At 39.0% G+C, this 17,922-nt stretch overlaps 1 protein-coding gene and 1 long non-coding RNA gene across 3 annotated transcripts in view; one reads left to right on the top strand and one right to left on the bottom strand.

Moving 5' to 3' along the window:
* BANP (BTG3 associated nuclear protein) overlaps window positions 1-17,922 on the top strand; it is a 210,087-nt gene that overhangs the window by 170,271 nt on the left and 21,894 nt on the right. The gene's annotated exons all lie outside the window — the stretch shown is intronic.
* LOC140337606 (uncharacterized) overlaps window positions 4,336-17,922 on the bottom strand; it is a 135,204-nt gene continuing 121,617 nt past the window's right edge. The window contains exon 4 of the long non-coding RNA XR_011922101.1: window positions 4,336-4,590. This is a non-coding gene — a long non-coding RNA (uncharacterized lncRNA). The remainder of the gene's footprint in view (window positions 4,591-17,922) is intronic.

Below are 17,922 nucleotides of genomic sequence, written 5' to 3'. Positions count from 1 at the left end.
CAGTGTCTTGGGAGGAAGGGGATCCCCCATCAGAGATCTCCCCGCGGCAGCCGAAGGGAGCCACAACAAGGAGGCTGGAGAGCCGCAGGTTGCAGACCCCTGCCCTAGCGGTATTACCGAGCGTGACTCACTCGGGGTCACAAAAAACATTTAAAAAACAAAACACTTACCTTGTTCCGTTGGCATCCCCCGGCGTCTTGCTGGTCCCTGCAGCTCCTTGGGGACACGTCTTCTTTCTTCGTTCTTTTGTGTGTTTTTTTTATTTAAAGTTTATTATGAAATGTAATAAATAGTGGACATATTTCGGTGAGTTATGCCTAAGAATTTTAGGCCTACAATGTAAAATAAATTTCCATGCAAAAAAAATGTAACGCCAGGGGAGTTTAGTTATTGCAGCTAAAGGTGGTTCTACAAACCACTGAATCATTAGGAGACTTCGTTTTTTAAACATGACTTTCTTTTCACTTGTATCTGATTCATCAAGTAAGGTTGGTTGGTTTGTCATGTAAGGTAACTAATCATGTGTAGAGGTATTTTTATATTTATTTATATTTGTGGTTTCTTTTTCTGGGTCTATGGCATCACCCAAAGACATGCTTTCTAATAATAAACTTGCATTCGTTTGGTTATTTTTACATCTTAGTTCCTTAGAAAGCCCTGAGGAGAGACCATGGACCTTTAAATTCTTGATTTCCTATCCCGATTGGTAGGAAGTGGCAATCTTTCAAGGTGGTTGTGTTGTCTCGGAAAAGCAGTCAAAGTTAAATGTAATTCTAGATGTTTCCATTATGTTGAGTGCTGAGCTCATGTCTGTGTATGTGTTTCTAACACTTAACATTTTAATGTAGGTCACAAATACAGCCAATGCCAGAAGGCATTACAAACTTGGCTCCTTGTATGCTTTGCTGAAGAAAATTATCCAATTAGATAAATTTCAGGGTTATTTGTTCCCCACTAAGTTACTGGAGGCAAGATATCAAACTAATGAACTAGCACAGCTTATAAAATGTTGAGCTCCTGCATTCCTCTTAGTTGTAGCTTAGTAAATAATAAATGCAGGGGCATGAGCTTTCTGCTGATAATGGTTGCTTTCCCGTCTAAGGCTTTTTTCCCCCTAAAAACTCTGCATATTCTGTAAAAGCATGCAATTAACTCAGGGATAGAATGACCCTAGATAACAATGTTTGGCAACATCTGTAATGCTGTATTTAGCCTGAGTTTTTCAATAGCATTTTTTATGTTAATTCCATTTATCCTCTTCACAACTTTTAGCAAGAGACTTTTCCTGTTGTTTTGGTAAAGAACATAGAGGATTCTATTGCCCTATCGCACCCCATTTGTCCTCCTGGTACAGTTTGTGGAGATGCAAAGTATCCCAGAACAGCTAACCGCTTAAAGAGACGCTAACAGCTGTTCATACTGAAGAAGTTGATGTCCCAGGAAGGAATTTATTGGAAGTTCCTTGATGCAGCACTTTATTTAGCTTGACCCAAGGCATATTGTATGTCATCATAGCATGGGGACCTGTCAGCTCCAAGTGAAAGTAGGATGCATGTCTAGGTCCAGCCCTTGTCAGAACTGATTTTAGGAGTTCTCTCTGAAGATGCAATAGAGTACATATCCAGCCAAAGCTTTTATTTTTTTTTTCTGTTTTGGATAGAGTAAGATATGTTGGAACACCATTCTGTGAAGGTTGCTGTCAGAGAGATTTCCCCTCATTGTCACAGTGATGGTTTCACCAAACCAGATTAAGAGGGGAGATTCTCTAACAAAGCCCCAAGTAATAGTAAACACCAAACAGGTATTCTAAACCTTCCACACTTCATGCAAATCTAACAACAGGTTGGACAATCATGTTAACACTTTTATAAAGTTTATTTTTGAATCCCTATTTCAGACTGAACGGTGGGGACAGTCTTACCTCTCAAATGCTGTTCTGGAGGATTCCAAGAACGGAGTTACCTGTAAATGGAATTCTCAAGTTTCCAGTTCTGTGAAAGGTGAAGCTTCATCAAATTCAGCGACAGAAAAATTTGTTGCATAAATAAAAATGGAATTTGTCTAACTACTGTGGAGTAGTGATGGATGTGAGATACATCAGGGATTATGTTAAACATTCTGTTTTTTTTTTCCTTTCAAATATCTCTAATACAACACAGATGTTTGCATGGAGGTGAGATCACCGTTATTGTTCCTGATTAGTTGTTTGTGCAGAACTTTGCCATTTACAAAGGAATATTGTGATTCCCCTGACTAAGCACATAGAGCGCGGCCACAACATTTATTTTTGCATGATTCATACTGTGGAGGTTTTTTCTTTTTTTAGTATTTCAGAAAGAAGAATTTAGTGTTTGGGAGAAGTAGTCAGTTTTCCTCATTTTTGTGACTAAATGAGAAAGTTATGAGATGTTACTGTCCATGTACTGAATATAATCTGAGAAGGAACTGCTGCTTCTATGCAGGAACAGATTACTTCACCTGCGACACTTTAGTGGTTATTGAATTGTCATTTCTTAGGTTCTAACTTTGCCATTACTGGTATTATTATTTCAGAACATATTTCTATGACTCATGTTTATTTGGATGAATTGTTGAATAGAAATACATTACCAGTATTTGTTAACCATAGGTGACATTTTGGTGCTGAATAGAGTTTTGGTCGCTTCTGATCCTGGGGGCTTCCCTAGAAGTGTGTCAAATATACAACAGAGACACCGACATCAACAATGACCTCAAACTAAGAGAGAGGATCAGCAAATCTTAATCATTTCTTTTCAGATTTTCTGAGCCAAGGAGTCATTGCCCCAGTTCTTCCAGAATGGCGCTTTTGGCGAACTTTTGCCAATCTATTCACCATTTCCAAACCCACAAGGGGAATCTACCACATCTTATATCTCAAAGCTCTGAATGTCCCCATTGGAGTTCAGTTGACATTGTTGGTTCCTGTGGGGACCCAGCTACTGGGCAGCCAATAGGAAGTGTCCAAACCATGCAGACAGTGATATGGACACACAAAGAAGGAGCCCCACTCCTTGGCTTGGAAATGTTATTGTAGCTTTAGGTGGGTAAAATGGAATTTAGATTTTAATGCTTGTGTTTTATTAGGGGGGGGGGGGTTTTTTGATCAGAGATCAGCTTTCACTAAACAGGATCTACATGTTTAATTGCAGTAATTATAAATCTTTGGGGCTCGTTGATTGTCGTCTCCTAGCTCTGCCATCTGGGCTGGAATAACACTTTGAGAATGAAGAGGGATATCCCCACGGGGTGGATCCAACCACAATGTTTTTTTGCTATACATAGATGTAAACCCCCAGCACACAGCGTTATTTTGTGTTCTCCTGCTGAAAGATACAGATATAAGTCTTACAATGGTGAATTAGTCACTTGTGTTTTTTTTTCCTAATCTGTGATGACAGTCAGCACTTATTGAACAAATTCCAGATGTTACAGCAAAATGGAATGTCCATATACTGGTTGGCAAGAACCTACAGCCATTTATCTTCAGTCCCTCCACTGACTTTTCTACAGGTACTGTAATGGCTGCAGTCACCCAGTTGTTGAAAGTTAATTTCATTTTCAGTATTTTTGGTATTTTCCAGAGCTTTCATTCTCTAATATCAAACATCAGTCTGTATAGGAAGCTGCATCAAGATTTTTTAACATAAACTCCCTGATTGCCAAGGAAACTGGAAAATAATTTACCAACAGTATATATGGTCTGATTACCAAGTTATTTACCTTTACTGAGATTTTGTTTTCTAAAAAAGTGCTTAAACTTTATTTGGCCACCAAAAACTGCACCCATTATTTCTGACGCGTAAATGCCACTGATCCCAAGTCTGTAATTTTTTTTTTATTATATTTAGTAAATTATATATAGTATAATATAATATATTTAGTAAATTATATCGAAAACTATAAACAATGTGCGTAGGAATTAAAGTTGTTAAGAAAGTGAACCCAAATATACAGGCTTGTCCCCCCTGAATGTTTAAACCCTTAGTCGGTGCTTGTATTGTATACTGTTTGTGTAAGGCATTTATATACAACATGTGCACAAAATGACAACCCATGGTGCCTCTAGTCCCTTCCTATCTCATGACTCAGGGTTGGATTTTACCTGCAAAAAGCGGTAATCCCGAGTCACACTCGGTGTAGCTTTAAAAAAAAAAAAAAAAACACTAACCTTGCTCCGTTGTCATCCCCGTTAATACTAAATACAGTTAGGTCCATAAATATTTGGACAGACAACTTTTTTCTAATTTTGGTTCTGTACATTATCACAATTATTCTTAAATGAAATAACTCTGATGCAGTTGAACTGCAGACTTTCAGCTTTAATTCAGTGGGATGGACAAAACGATTGCATAAAAATGTGAGGAACTAAAGAATTTTTTTAATAACATATTCACTTCATTTCAGGGGCTCAACTGTACTGTACATTTTCATTTTCAGTTTTCCAGATCACCCCGCTTCACTGATGAAAGTGTATCCTTTCCATCCTCCAGGCCCATACAGTACAGCAGTCAATGCAGGATTCTGCCAGTGGGTCCATACAGTGGCATTCTCGGGAAGTTCCCTGTAAAACTGACAGCAGTAAATCCAATAAAGTAGATATTTCATTCTGCGTATTTTTAATAACTTTCACACATTCTCTCTCTTCATTTGATGTAAGAATTATGACATTTCTTAAGCTATGGCTGGTATTTCAGCACAGGTTACCACGTATATCATCATCTACAAGTTCAGCCAACAAACTGTACAAGGCAGTAATTGGAATCTCTGCTGCTACATAGAGCACTTTGAAGGAGAGACATTGTAAATAATGACTAAAGGATCACCCAGGGCAGTAAATCCCTCTACGATTATAATCACTTGGGGTAATTATAAACCACGAAGGAGAAGAGCATGGAATTACAAGAACCAGCATGAGAGTCCCTGTTAATATTCCAAACGTAATGTGTGTACAAAAGGAGTAATAGTGATTGTGGCCCTGGGGGGCTCTGATTTTGCTAAATTTCCCTCTGTATGATGGATAAACATCCAGCACAAATCTACCACATGGTATTTTATAGGGTACACTAAATCATTCACATCAGTCTTTGCCCTTAAAGGAGCTTTCACTCAAATGTCACCAATAAACAAGTTTGCCAGATGTTGAGGGGGAAACCTGCAATCTCCATGCAGGCATTTCCCTTCTTGGTAGGGCCGATTGTTTATGGAGAAAGAGGTCAAAAAGGTCTTTTTATTTCCTATGTGGCCATAGTTGCGAAAGGTTTTTTGTTTTGTCTTTCATAGAACACGACTTTCATATCTCTGATTAGTGGATAGAAACGGTCTTGATTCTGCAAATGGGTGCTGATGATGGTATAAGGAGTGCAATTTGAGTAGATGGGCTGTGCTTTGAGTGGGTGTAATGACATTTTTTGTTCATGGTTCTTACTCCGATTTCTCCCAATAAATTATTTTATCTGTATGTGTATAATATGGAATGTTCATAGAATGGGAAGGTCATCTCCAATCTCAGCAGTGATATATAACAGCCGCTAGATTCTGTTCTTTAAAACAGATTACATTTTCATCTCTCTGAATACCAGGAACCGATTCTTTGTGGGTCTGCGTACTGTGACCTTTATTATGTGAAGTCAAGAATTTATTTGTATATCTAGGCTTATGAGCCAGCTGTGTAGATTTGGATCATTTTGTTGCAGGAATGTGACAGATAATGCATCCATGTATCATGCAAGTGATGTTAAAGACACTGATAATCCTGTGTGACTCTCACAGCTACTCTGAAGGAGAACACTGAGCACAGTAGGCTGGGGTCAGTCCTTGCTTTTTGCCCGGTGATAAGGGTTAAACTCCAGGCTTGGCGCTGACTTCAGTCATTGCTGATACAGAGTGGCCCAGTAATAAGCTTGTTGGGAATAGTCGTCTGACCTTCTCTCTAGACATTGCTATGCACGGCCAGCTGGATTGCAGCTTGCTCCCATTCACAGCATTCTCTGTCTGGCCTACAGTTGACTTTGATGGTTTTCTATTTTAATAGCAAATTTATTTTCATTATGATGTCTGATGAGGAAGCTGATACCATGTCTCTTACATTACACATGTATAGAGGTAACAAGTGCATAAAACATTTACTGGTGTTTCTAATGAAGCTGTGAGAGCTGATTTGATTTTGTAAGATAAAAAGGGCAAAATATGTCCATCCACCATTAGGAATGTAGTTACCATTTAAAAGACAAGAGAGTCCCGTGTGATATTGTTTCATAGTTTTGACTCTTCTCTGAACTACTTTCCCATTAAGGAGCAGAATATGCAGGCACACACCTTTGAGGTTAAACACTCAAAAAACAATAAAAGTAAAAGAGGATGTTCTCATTAGTATTAACCTGCACTATAATTTGCATTCATTTCTATTAAAGGCCATGAATTAGGGTTATGTTCAGACAGTGAGTTTGCAATGCAGTTACACCCCGCAACCATGGCCTCACCCATTGGCCCCATAACATTCAAAGTCCGGTTCATTAACAATCAGCAGCACAGAGTTTGCAGCTACAAGGCTGGCAAAGTGCCAACCTCTGGGAGCTGCATGGGCACCACTATTTCTAAACAAGCTGTTTTGGGAGCATACAGCTCAATAGACTTGGAATCCTCACCTACTTTGTGCCAAAGATCCCAGTTTGGTCTTTAATTGTTGCTCTATGTGTGAGAAATGTGAGGTTCTGATTTTTATGGCTCATTGCAGCATTATGGCCAGCACCAATCACACAGAAAGCAGCAGGTTGGTTTGGCAGGTAATTGTTTATGATATCATTAATCAAATTGCAGCATAATGGAGCATTAGGTTATTAATAAAAACTTCTTTTATCCTATAACTCTGTAACCTTTTGTTCCTGGGAAACAATGTTTCCAGTATGTATATTAGTAACATTATTGTGAGCAGGATAATAGTGCAGTTTTCTGGCATCCTGCAAGCCGACATATGGAGAACGTTAAATCATTTAACCCCACTATTATTTGAAAAGGTTGAATCATACTCGCGCTCTCTACTCTTAAGTACTTTTTTTTATATAGACTAATAATAGCACAGACCAAAAGCCGTCCGTATTGGAGCAAAGGGAACTTTATAAGGCATTTTATCAGACCTTGCTGGATGTCAGAAGCAGGAGTTGGTGAGCAGTGCACTGCCAGTATATGCTATAGAAGAGAACGTCTGACTAGAATGCAGAATAAGTACAATATGTGCATTGCATTGGTCATTAGATATATTGTTGGCCTGTTGTATTATTGCCTCCTTCCTACCTCTCTTTTAGCCTAATTTGCTGCACTTTCCTGCAGTCTATTTTACCATCACAGCTGAAGCACAGCCATTGCTTCTTCATGGTTGTAAGAAATAATTAGGAATCTCATAAGGACAGATGAGTTGGACAATTTAGAAGACAAATTTAATGTCAGACAACTTTTTTCCCATAAAAACTGTTCCAGGTAAAATGTTCCTTCCAAGACCAAAAATGTTCACTAGCCTGGAAACCCAGAGAGCAGTTTAGCACTGGAAACCATTCCTGCAAGCCAGCACCCACTGAGCTCAAGGATCGTTCTTAACTCCTCTTTGCCAGTGTGATGTAATACCTGAGCCGAGGGATCTTTTGTCAAGGGGTTAAACATAGAGTTTATCACATGAAGATTGAACCAGGTGGATAATACAGAGTCCAAGAAGTTTTGTAAAAAAGCAATAAACCTCACAGCTGGATGCGATGGGCTTCATAATATTGTGTTTGGCTGTCACTAGCTGGAAGAGACAGAAGAATCTGGCAAGTTTATACTCTTGCCTTTAGTCATTTCCTACTTCTCTGTTGAGAAAATGTTCCTTTGTAGCCACTTCATGCCTAATTTGACTTATATAGTATAGTTATACTAATTCCTACTCAAGTGAGAACTGTGAATTTTTATCTCTTTTGTATCCTGTGTTATAAGGTGCTGCCTCTGTAGATTGGACTTTCCAGCAAAGCACCAGGTAAATGATGGACAGACATCTGTCCATTCATATTGATATTCCAGAAGAATAATAAAACCTAATTTATTAGACCAGTCCACCTTTTTCCATTGCTCCATGGTGCATTTCTGGCATTTGTGCTCCTTAAAGTTCTCCGTGGTAGTTGGGTTAGTGTCGTCAATGTGATTGGTCTGCGACCATGCAGCTCCACATGCAACAGGCTGTGATGTGTGATCTAAAACCTTATCTTCATAGCCAGCATTAGACTTTATAGCAACTCGGATTCACCGACTGTTCTTCTGGTTTCAATAGAAAGGATCATTTGGACTTTTTGAAATCTCTTCCAGAAAAATTCTCTATATCTATATTCAGAAAGAAGATTTATGGAAGTAGAACTGACTTAATGTGTATTAGGTCAAAGGTAAAACTATTCCAAGCTGTTATCTCAACACTTCTCCAAAGGCTGACAAACTGGACCATGGATCATTCAGTAATTTATGGACATAATTTGGTAGCAATGGATAGGGGCCCCTATGCTGAGTACAACCAGACACTGATAAAATAGCTTTTTTATGTTCTTCTACCTTTTTGGCGATGAGGTTAATTTTTCCAGCATTAAATATATGGGGCTTTTAGATGCGGATTGACCCAAGTGTTTATTCGGTGATGACGGAAATATGAGAGGCATTGCTGAGGTTCTCCTGAATTTACAAAGCATAGAGACGGAGTACCGGAAGTGAGGTTGCCAGGATTTACCTGAGCTTTGTATTAAAATTCTAGGCTGGCATTTCCAACCTTGCCAAAGTAACCTGAACTGGGACTACATAATGAAAATAAAAGCCTTGTCATTGCCTGTAATTCCCTCATCTCATGTAGGACCCTTTCCACACTTTCCTGATATTTAACCTGCACATTAAAGTATAATTCGGTCCAATATATCACCAGCAAGGCTGTCTACATATGATATCTGTGACCTCCAATACATCTGGCCTTTGCTCTAAAATTCATCAATATTATTCCCGCTGTCCGATGCTGAAATATAAATATGTACAAGGAATGCTGGGAGTTCTATGGAAAACATAATTCAATTACAGGCTTTATCACAAGTATGCACCTTTATCAAAATTCAATTAGACGGCTTATTGGGATTGATGAGCAATATGAACATGAAGACACAAAGCTAACCAATCTAGATGTCATCATTCTGTACTCGCAGACATATAAATTGATTCAGCCTCCCCCATCTGCTTCATTGAGATAAATAAAAATCTGATATGAGGCAGCAGGACCGCACTTGTCATTTCTGAATTGGAGTTAATCCTTCATTAATAAACCAAATCCAGTGACTCAGGCTCTTCTGTCTATGACACATTGCGCTCCTTCTTCTAGCTATGAGGTTAATAATCTTCAAATGTAAACTAATATTTAGGATGAAATGGTTTGTTCATTTGTTGTGTTCTGGCCTGTCGGGGGTTGAGCTGTTCCAATAACAATGTGTCAGGTCCATAATAGGTGCGGATCATTAAATCTTCTAGACGTAATTATCAATCCTCCTTCACCTCACCTGGTCAAGGTCTAGCTGTATCAACCATCACTCAGGAAGTAAAGTTTACCAATCTTTGAAATGAATGGTCTGGCTGCAGTGACCCTTTCAGTGTAATATTTTGGTGTCCGGACATTCATATACATTTTGCACTCGATCAACAAGATGTCTTCATTATAATGAACAATGCTGCAATTACATTTGCCTAATTTTTACACAGCCATCGAAACAATATCTGAGCAGATCATTATCCATACACCTCTCAATTACCTGCTGGGAAGTTTACAATGCGCATAATCTGCTTGGAATGTTCTTCTTTACAGTGCTATGGAAGGCTGTGACCTGCGGATGACTCTAGCTGATCTTCTAAGAATCCGGTCACATTTGGGTTTGCTGTAAAATATAGTGGGAGGTTGGCGACCCAGTGCTGTGTGTTCCTGTGCGGTAATATAAGACTAAGTTATGGCTGTACCATATTTCAGATTTGTCTTTGCTTTGGTAATTATGCTGCAGTAATAATGAGCATTGCCTTGTAGTTCTAATATCCATGATATTGTCTAGGAGATTAGTTTAGGAAATTTCTTCTTGGTGGTCTACTTCTAAAGCTGAGGAAGAACCCAGAGCAGATATAATCTCTTCCTATTTGATATAGTCCTGAGAAGCGTTCTGCATGTTGTAAACACAGGGGTCTGGTTCTCCGATTCATCTCACTCATCCGCTCTGGGTCTTTTCATAACTGAGCAAGTTACTTACAAAGTTCTGTAATGTAGAGTGCAGTGTGTATTCTCTGAAAGGACTAGTGATAAATCATAATTTTATCATAGAGATTTCACAAATAATGCTCCAATATTGCAGACTGCTGCGTTTTGCTATTAATTTGCTCCTCCCTAGCAGAGGATAAAGTAAAGTCAATTCATCTCCAGCTGTTCTCTGCATATGTACATCCTTATCATTCATTTCATAAACAGGCTGGAAGAGATACGTGGGTGTCCTACAACATATAACAAGCCGTGTATTGGTTGTGTGGACCCAGTGTTCTCCCCAGCCTCTTTTAGCTGGGCGTACCACCCGGCACTTTTCAGCAACCACCCGGCTGTTTTTGGGCAGTTACTAAAGAGTTGGGTCACAATACAGTGGCTGCCACCCGCCTACAATTTCTTCCTACCCATCTTAAAAAAGATTTCTGGGTTTAGCACTGGGACCTCTCTGATTATTGGTGACTTTACAAAATGCAAGCTGTAAATAGGACTAAGAAACGCATTTCCTTCCATTTCTGGTAGATTAAAATTGGTAATCTGCAGTCTGAATTAGTTGGCTAGAAATGAAAGGAATTTTGCAAAAATATTTGTTTTTGTTTTTCTAGGTAGAATAGTAATATTTTGTTTAGATAACTTTGATTGTTCTTTCACATTACCCGTCCTGTGTCCTCTCTTTACCTGCTGTGCAATCTTAGAATTTGGTGGCTTTACTGCAGATCCGCCAAAGGTTTTTTTTCAATATTAAAAATGGGCACAATTTAAATGTAAAACCTCCCCTTGTTTATATAATGGGACTGAAATTTTCATCACTTCTATACAGACTTTGTGAAATATTGCTAAATATCACTTTAGATTTGTACTAAGAATACCGCATTTCCTCCCGCTGCCCAGAAAACATCTAATTCTCTAAATAATCACTGTGTCATTATTAGATTTCCGGCCACACATCCATCCCATATACATCCTTATCTTCAAGCAGCGGTAAAACAAGTCATTAAAAAGCTTTAAATCATTACCATTTTGTAGGATCAACAATGGCATCTATTCAGAAACATTATTACTATTCCCGAGGATGTTTAATAAAAGCACCGCAAGAGGAGACTTCTAACTAGACGATAATTGTTTAACAGCAGGATGCAGTAGTTGATCCACTTGAAATAGGCTTATCTGAAAAGCTAATTAAACCTACACAGATTTTATATAAATAACTTGACTTGTGCCAAGCTTTCACTTCTTTATAAAATCATTATTATTATTACCTTTCATTTATGAAGCACCAACATTTCTTGTGCTGTACAATCAATAGATCTAAGTGGGGGAGGGTATTATACAATGTTAATTTATAACATTTGATTTAGGTTTTACCTCTGACTACAGAACAGACATTTTTGTGTTTGCCATAACCGGTTACAACTTGCAGTAGACATGTATGTGTGTAACATGAGAGCGCTGCCAATTTTATGTGTCCTCCTGGTACTGTATTTGAAGTGTCTACAGGATGTGGGTGATGATTTGCCACGTGTGATTTTTTTTACAGACATAATAAATAAATCTGCCCCTGTGCTAGCTCCTTGGTTAATGTTCACTGATTGTTTGATGTCTCCGTAATATCGACCATGTTGTTCTTAAAGGGCAGCAATGAAAATTAAGCATGTTACAGGTCGGAATAAGAAACCTTGGGTTGCTGGAAATGTCTCTCCATCTGTGAACCAGAGATGTATTCAGAAACATAACAATTCATGTAATTCTCAAATATGTATTACAACTCGTAGACTTGCATTGTTGTTGTTATATGGTGACAGAATTTGACATGTCTGGGTTTTATATCCATGCTGTCTCTGCACTATGTGGTACTGAGACACTTCCAGGCCATCTGTAACCTGTACGTGTGGTGTGAGAGCAGACATAGAAGTATGCTTCAGTAATATGATATAACACAAAAAGCTTCTCTGCACACGGTGCTAAAAATAAGTCAAGATTTCATCATTTCACAGGGACGGTCATTAGATGCACATTTCTGTGTTCGCATAAAGTTCTGTGAGATAAATGTGTCCTTGGCAGCAAATCAGAAGAACCTACCAAGTGCAAACTTCATCTGCAATATAGAAAGTTGCAACGTTTCCATTGAGTTTATAAACCGTCAGTGATGAATATTTTGGCAGTACAGGATGGGCAGTTTTTGTGATTGAGGGATTCATATTGTCATTGAAGGCCTGGACATAGCAGAGAGTGGTCAGTGTCTGTATGTCTTTGGCACGTTGTATGATAGCCATTCCATATTTCTGTAACCAGTGTCCAGTGACTACAGTCAGTCTTGGCCATATCTGGAAGAATCTCAATATTGGATAAATATTGGCTCAGATCTCAGAGGTGAATTGTGAACCAAACAAGCTGCTGTGGAATTGCCATAAATAATGAGCACAAACATGTTTAAATATTTACAGAGCAATAAACCTCTAATCAACATAGATGAGCGGCGGATTACAAGCCTCCAGCAGAGCAGATGTCTCTCTTTATGGATAAGTAATCCTCTGCCTCACTGATTTGGTCTTTCCCACCGTTTATTATAATTATGTCTTTTGCAGTAGTCCCTACCACCTGGTGGGGTTCTCCATATTCTTAGCTGAAAGTGGAAAGCTGTTTTGTATTGTTTTGGATGTTTTATTTCTTGAAATCTTTATTCTTTTGGCTGGAAGTTGTGTGCATGGAATGTGGAGGGCTCCAAAGGGGTTAAGTATGGTTTGGACGTTGTCCTCTTTATATGAGAAAGATATAATAACTATTTAATGGTCTCACTAGTGTTAAGTCCAATTGGTGCATATAGGGCCTCATTGACATCCTGTTGTAAACTTTTTTCATTTTAAAACACATAAAAGATTATGAGTACAAATAGTTTGCTGTTTAGAAGTTTCAAAATGAGTTTATTACTGAACAGTTAACTTGCCAAAATTTTGTGACGTACTGTTCTTGCTGCAATTTGGAGCCTCTCATAACCTCTTACTAATCGGAACCAGGCACCTCTCCAGTGCAACGATTTACTGTGTGGTTTAAGGTGACACCTATCTTACTGGCAGGCTCAAACTGCATCCCAAAGGGGGCCTCTACTGATTATCAGCAGAGGAAAAGGCTCTGCATTATTAGCAGTGATGCTTCCTTTAAAATGCACTATGCCAAGTCCGGTCTTCACGATCCTTGCTGCTTAGAAGTTACTATTCACAAGGCAGATTTCATGGATGATGCAGCGATGGAGGGCAAAATATAAAGTCACACCTACAAAACACAACTTCTGCACAATTCTGATGAATTATGTGCGGCAACTAACACACATCACACAAGAAACAAATACCCCTTTCCAATACAAACATCTGTCTATACTTCCTTTTGTCGAATCGATGGGTTTCAGGACCATTTTCAGAATTCTGCAGATGATGATCCAAGTCTTCTGAAAAGTTTGGATCTTTTGTAACCCAAGTTAGCCAATAAATGGTTTGATTCTAACTCTAAACGTACAGCATTTATTATTGGCTGACAAAGTACAACACTCCACTGCTGGAATAATATTTCACCTCTTCACATTCGAATGAAGAAATGTATTGTGAACGTGCTTCTTTGCTTGCCTAGATGCTTTGTTCTGTTTATTAACTTGTAAAAAGAAGTCTCATATTCAAGCAGGTTGGTGGAGGAGAAGACTGTAAATTTGGATCCAACAGGAACACTGGGCCTCTAGGTCTCAGTCCTGGGAAAATTGAATTTTGGAAGCAGAATGTGACAGGAAATTCCTGTACATTTCTCTTACCATGGATACAGACATATCTTTGTGCTTTAAATTGAGAGTATTTTTGTCTTCCCCATAAAACAGATGCATCTTTACTGCAGCTTGAAATCTCGCTGGAATCTTTATATTTATATTATGCGTATCTTTGGCTCGGTCCATTCCCAGCGGGCTCCTGAGCACAGCCACAGAGCTTGACTTCTAGGCAGCCATTTTGTACCTCCGGGAATATTCGACGTGTGAGGGAATTCTTTTCATATTAATTGAGAAAGAAAGGCATAAATTGGGGACTAACACCTCTGTCACTCAGATTGGTCTGCAAACCGCTCCAGTCTAGGATAGCGGCGGAATAAATCTCCTGTCATCTCCGTGCTCGGGGTAACCTGGTTCTGTGGCACCCGTGAGTTGGTATCTGGGCTGTCACGTAAAATGTTTTCTTACATAACTGGCCGAAGCACGATAGACAGATGTGATTCCATCACTTCTTCTGTGTTTTGCACCAGTTTAAATTTTCCCTGGTGGCCAGTAAAGTGAGTAACAGAGCTGGCAGCGATTGGGGGAAAACAGATGTTTATTAAGAAAGTAATCATTTTAGAGTTAGAGCTTTCATTGAAGTCTGCTTTAAATTCACACCCCATATTACTCTCCTATTGTCTGCAGAATTAAAAAAAACAATAATAATAAACTGCAAAACTAATGGAAAAGAAAAAACCCAGCAAGTGGAAAGCCTCATGTGTCTTGAACGAACTCTGCACATTCTCCTCTAAAAGGAAAGAACTTTGGCTAGCCCAGACTGTTGGCTGGGCTGCTGCAGATCAGGAGTCCATTTGTGTTTGGACTCTCATAGCTCAAGCCAATAGCAGCTGGGAGCTCAGCAGACGGGTCATACTCAGGAAGAGGGGCCAGGAAAAAATGCCTTATTATTTTGAAATTATGTTGTAGGAACGGCTTTTATGATGATTCCATTCACTTCCAACATTGCTTTGAAAGAACTGTAGAGTGATGATGCGAGGTGTACAACTTGATAAATTAGTGACAAGATAATTCCACTCTGAATGTCTCTGCCGTGATATGGATCGGCACCGGAGTGATACTTTTTTGGGTGTTGAATAAGGTATTGTTGTTATTGCTGAATATTATTGTTCTGAAAATTTTTCTACATCGTCACTTTTTTGTCTCACTGTATGCTCGAAGCATGAACCCATTAAAAAAACCTGCACAGTTTATTTATATTAGAGATGGTCAAGAGAGCAAAATGGTGGTTCGTTTCCACCCAGACAAAATATAAAAAACATAACATGAATGGTACTCATATCCATTTATGTATTTTGGTCTTTCTTGGGAAAAGTCCTGTAACCAATGTGTTGGCTTTATGACATTACAGTTGGTAGTTAACTTTTTGCAAATGTTCCTTGTGTGAAAACACATCCTTCTAAAAAATGTCTCCTGCAATGGCCAGACAGCTCCTAGGGGTTCTCACAAACACAAGATGACAGATGCCTGATCCGCCATATTGGGTAGTCTCAGTCTGTGGCCGGGGCTGTGCCAGCTTCTTCCAGAGCTGCTAATTCTATCTCCATCCACATAAACATTTCTGCATACAGATCCAGCAGCTCACCCCAATACATGCAGGGGTTGGATCCTAAATGCACCTTTTACTTATGGGGTCAATGGGTGACTTCATAGACAAATCTGTTTCTGCTTCTTTCTGGGTGAAGACAGAAACATGCCAGTGCCATAAAACTATATCAACAAAAAGAGTAGTATAACTCCTGCACCACTGGTTATTTGCTATGACCAACCCTAATAAGTAATATACCGTATTTTTTGCCATATAAGACGCACTTTTTCTTCCCCAAAACTGGGGGGGGAAAGTTAGTGCGTCCTATACGACAAATGTGTTAAAAAAAATAATTAAAATATTATACTCACCCGATCCTGCGTGTGTCTCTGCCGCAGCGTGTCTCTCTTCTCTCCTCTGCCAGCATCGTGTTTTCTCCTGTCTGTAAAGCAAAGCGAAAGAAGCCGGCACAGCGCCACCTGCTGTTCCCTGTCCTAACTGCCGTACAATAGAAAAAAAGCACAGAGTATCTTTTTTCTAGATTTTCCTCCTTTAAAATTGGGTGCGTCTTATATTCCGGAGCGTCTTATACGGCGAAAAATACGGTAACAAATTATAAAAAGACAGAAAAAGATTAGGATTTTTTGCCAATTTATATATTATCAAAAATGAGTTTGATGAAACATAATAGGACACTAATATATGTAACAGATATAATACAATAACTCAAAAAAGGATGCCCTTCCCATTATTTCATCATGGGAGGGGTTGTTAATTTCTATACAGTTTATTAGCTGTGGAGTAAACTACTAATACTAATACTCATAGCATCAGCCAAACTATGGAATTTTCCCCCATTTCCCAGATTTTGGGGTAAAAGGGGAGGCTAGTATAGTTATTTGTGGCCCATTTACTGACGCGTTTCACCCTCCGACTTCTTTAGGGCTTATCTCTGAGACCATGATAGTAATACCAGTAAATCTAAAGGCTGTAAAGAAAGCTGAGTATAGATAACAGGAAATAATAAAACATGAAAAGGGGAGAGATAGTGGCTCTTTACAGGAAATAAAGGTCTAATATAACCTAAAATGCTTTATTTATTTCACTAAAATATCTTTTTAGAAACAACATTGGTAAAAAGGCCATAAAAATTATGGCCATGACCTAATAAAACACTCTTACATGTACAGCATCCAGATATCGGTCAATAATATGCTCATGGTCTCGCCCAACGCGTTTCACCCTAGCGGGCTTCCTCGGGGGGTATCAGGGACCCTAAGAAATTACATAATGAATATGTGTTTGTCCATAGTGGGATCATAAAGCTATGTTATGGTCCTATTATGGACAAACACATGTTCAATATTGTAATTTTCTTAGGGTGTCAGATATCCCCTGAGGAAGCCCGGTAGGGCGAAACGCGTCAGAGGAGACCATGAGCATATTATTGACCGATATCTGCATGCTGTATATGTGAGAGTGTTTTATCAAGTCATGGTCAGAATTGGTTCCTTTCTCCTGGAATAAACAGGAAATAATATGTGACCACAAATCCACCTTTCAGAGTCTGAATGGTGTTAAGGCTCCTTTAAGGGGAGTGTAGTGTTGGATCTGCATGTAGGAGGCAGCAGGCTGATTGGCTGATACAAGTTCCACACATTCCTGAATTTCTGCACGGCCACAAGTCGTATAAAGCATTTATAATCAGAAAATTTATATTTATGGATACAGAAAAATTAATAATACCTCTGAATGTGAGGAATACAGGTGATATGATCTTCTCAGAATCTTCCAGTGGTATGAAATATGTGAGAGGATTGCTGTGTATTATTGGAGTGCGGTCATTGCTACATCCGCTGCACTGATACAATGAGCTGGCTGACATGCCCATAAAAAGGACTGAGATTTTATGACAAGAGACATCAGAGACTGCAGCTGTATGGGGACAGTGCAGATGTCCGGCCATCGCAGGCAGCTGAGGACCGATCCACTGATGATACTTAATGTGTTTCTTTATATTTAACATTCATTCATCATTGCTTCCAGTAGCTGCAGAATTACACATTGGGCTTCTGCTATATCGGCACCACAATTAGAGGCGGTGTCTGTCCCCTGTGTGCGCAGTCTGTAGATGACTTCTGTTTTGTGATCTGCGACAGTTACTGGTTTACATGACTGCAAAACATTGGGGGGCAAATTCTGCAGAAATAATCTGATAATGAGAGATGAGAGAGAACCACATACTCTCACCTAATGGCTTCTTTATCGTAAAGGTGACAAAAACAG

The sequence above is a fragment of the Pyxicephalus adspersus genome, chromosome 9 (assembly GCF_032062135.1).
Source record: "Pyxicephalus adspersus chromosome 9, UCB_Pads_2.0, whole genome shotgun sequence".
In the NCBI taxonomy this organism is placed as follows: domain Eukaryota; kingdom Metazoa; phylum Chordata; class Amphibia; order Anura; family Pyxicephalidae; genus Pyxicephalus; species Pyxicephalus adspersus.
The sequence above is the reverse complement of the archived record's forward strand: the minus strand, read 5'-3'. Positions and strand labels throughout refer to the sequence as shown.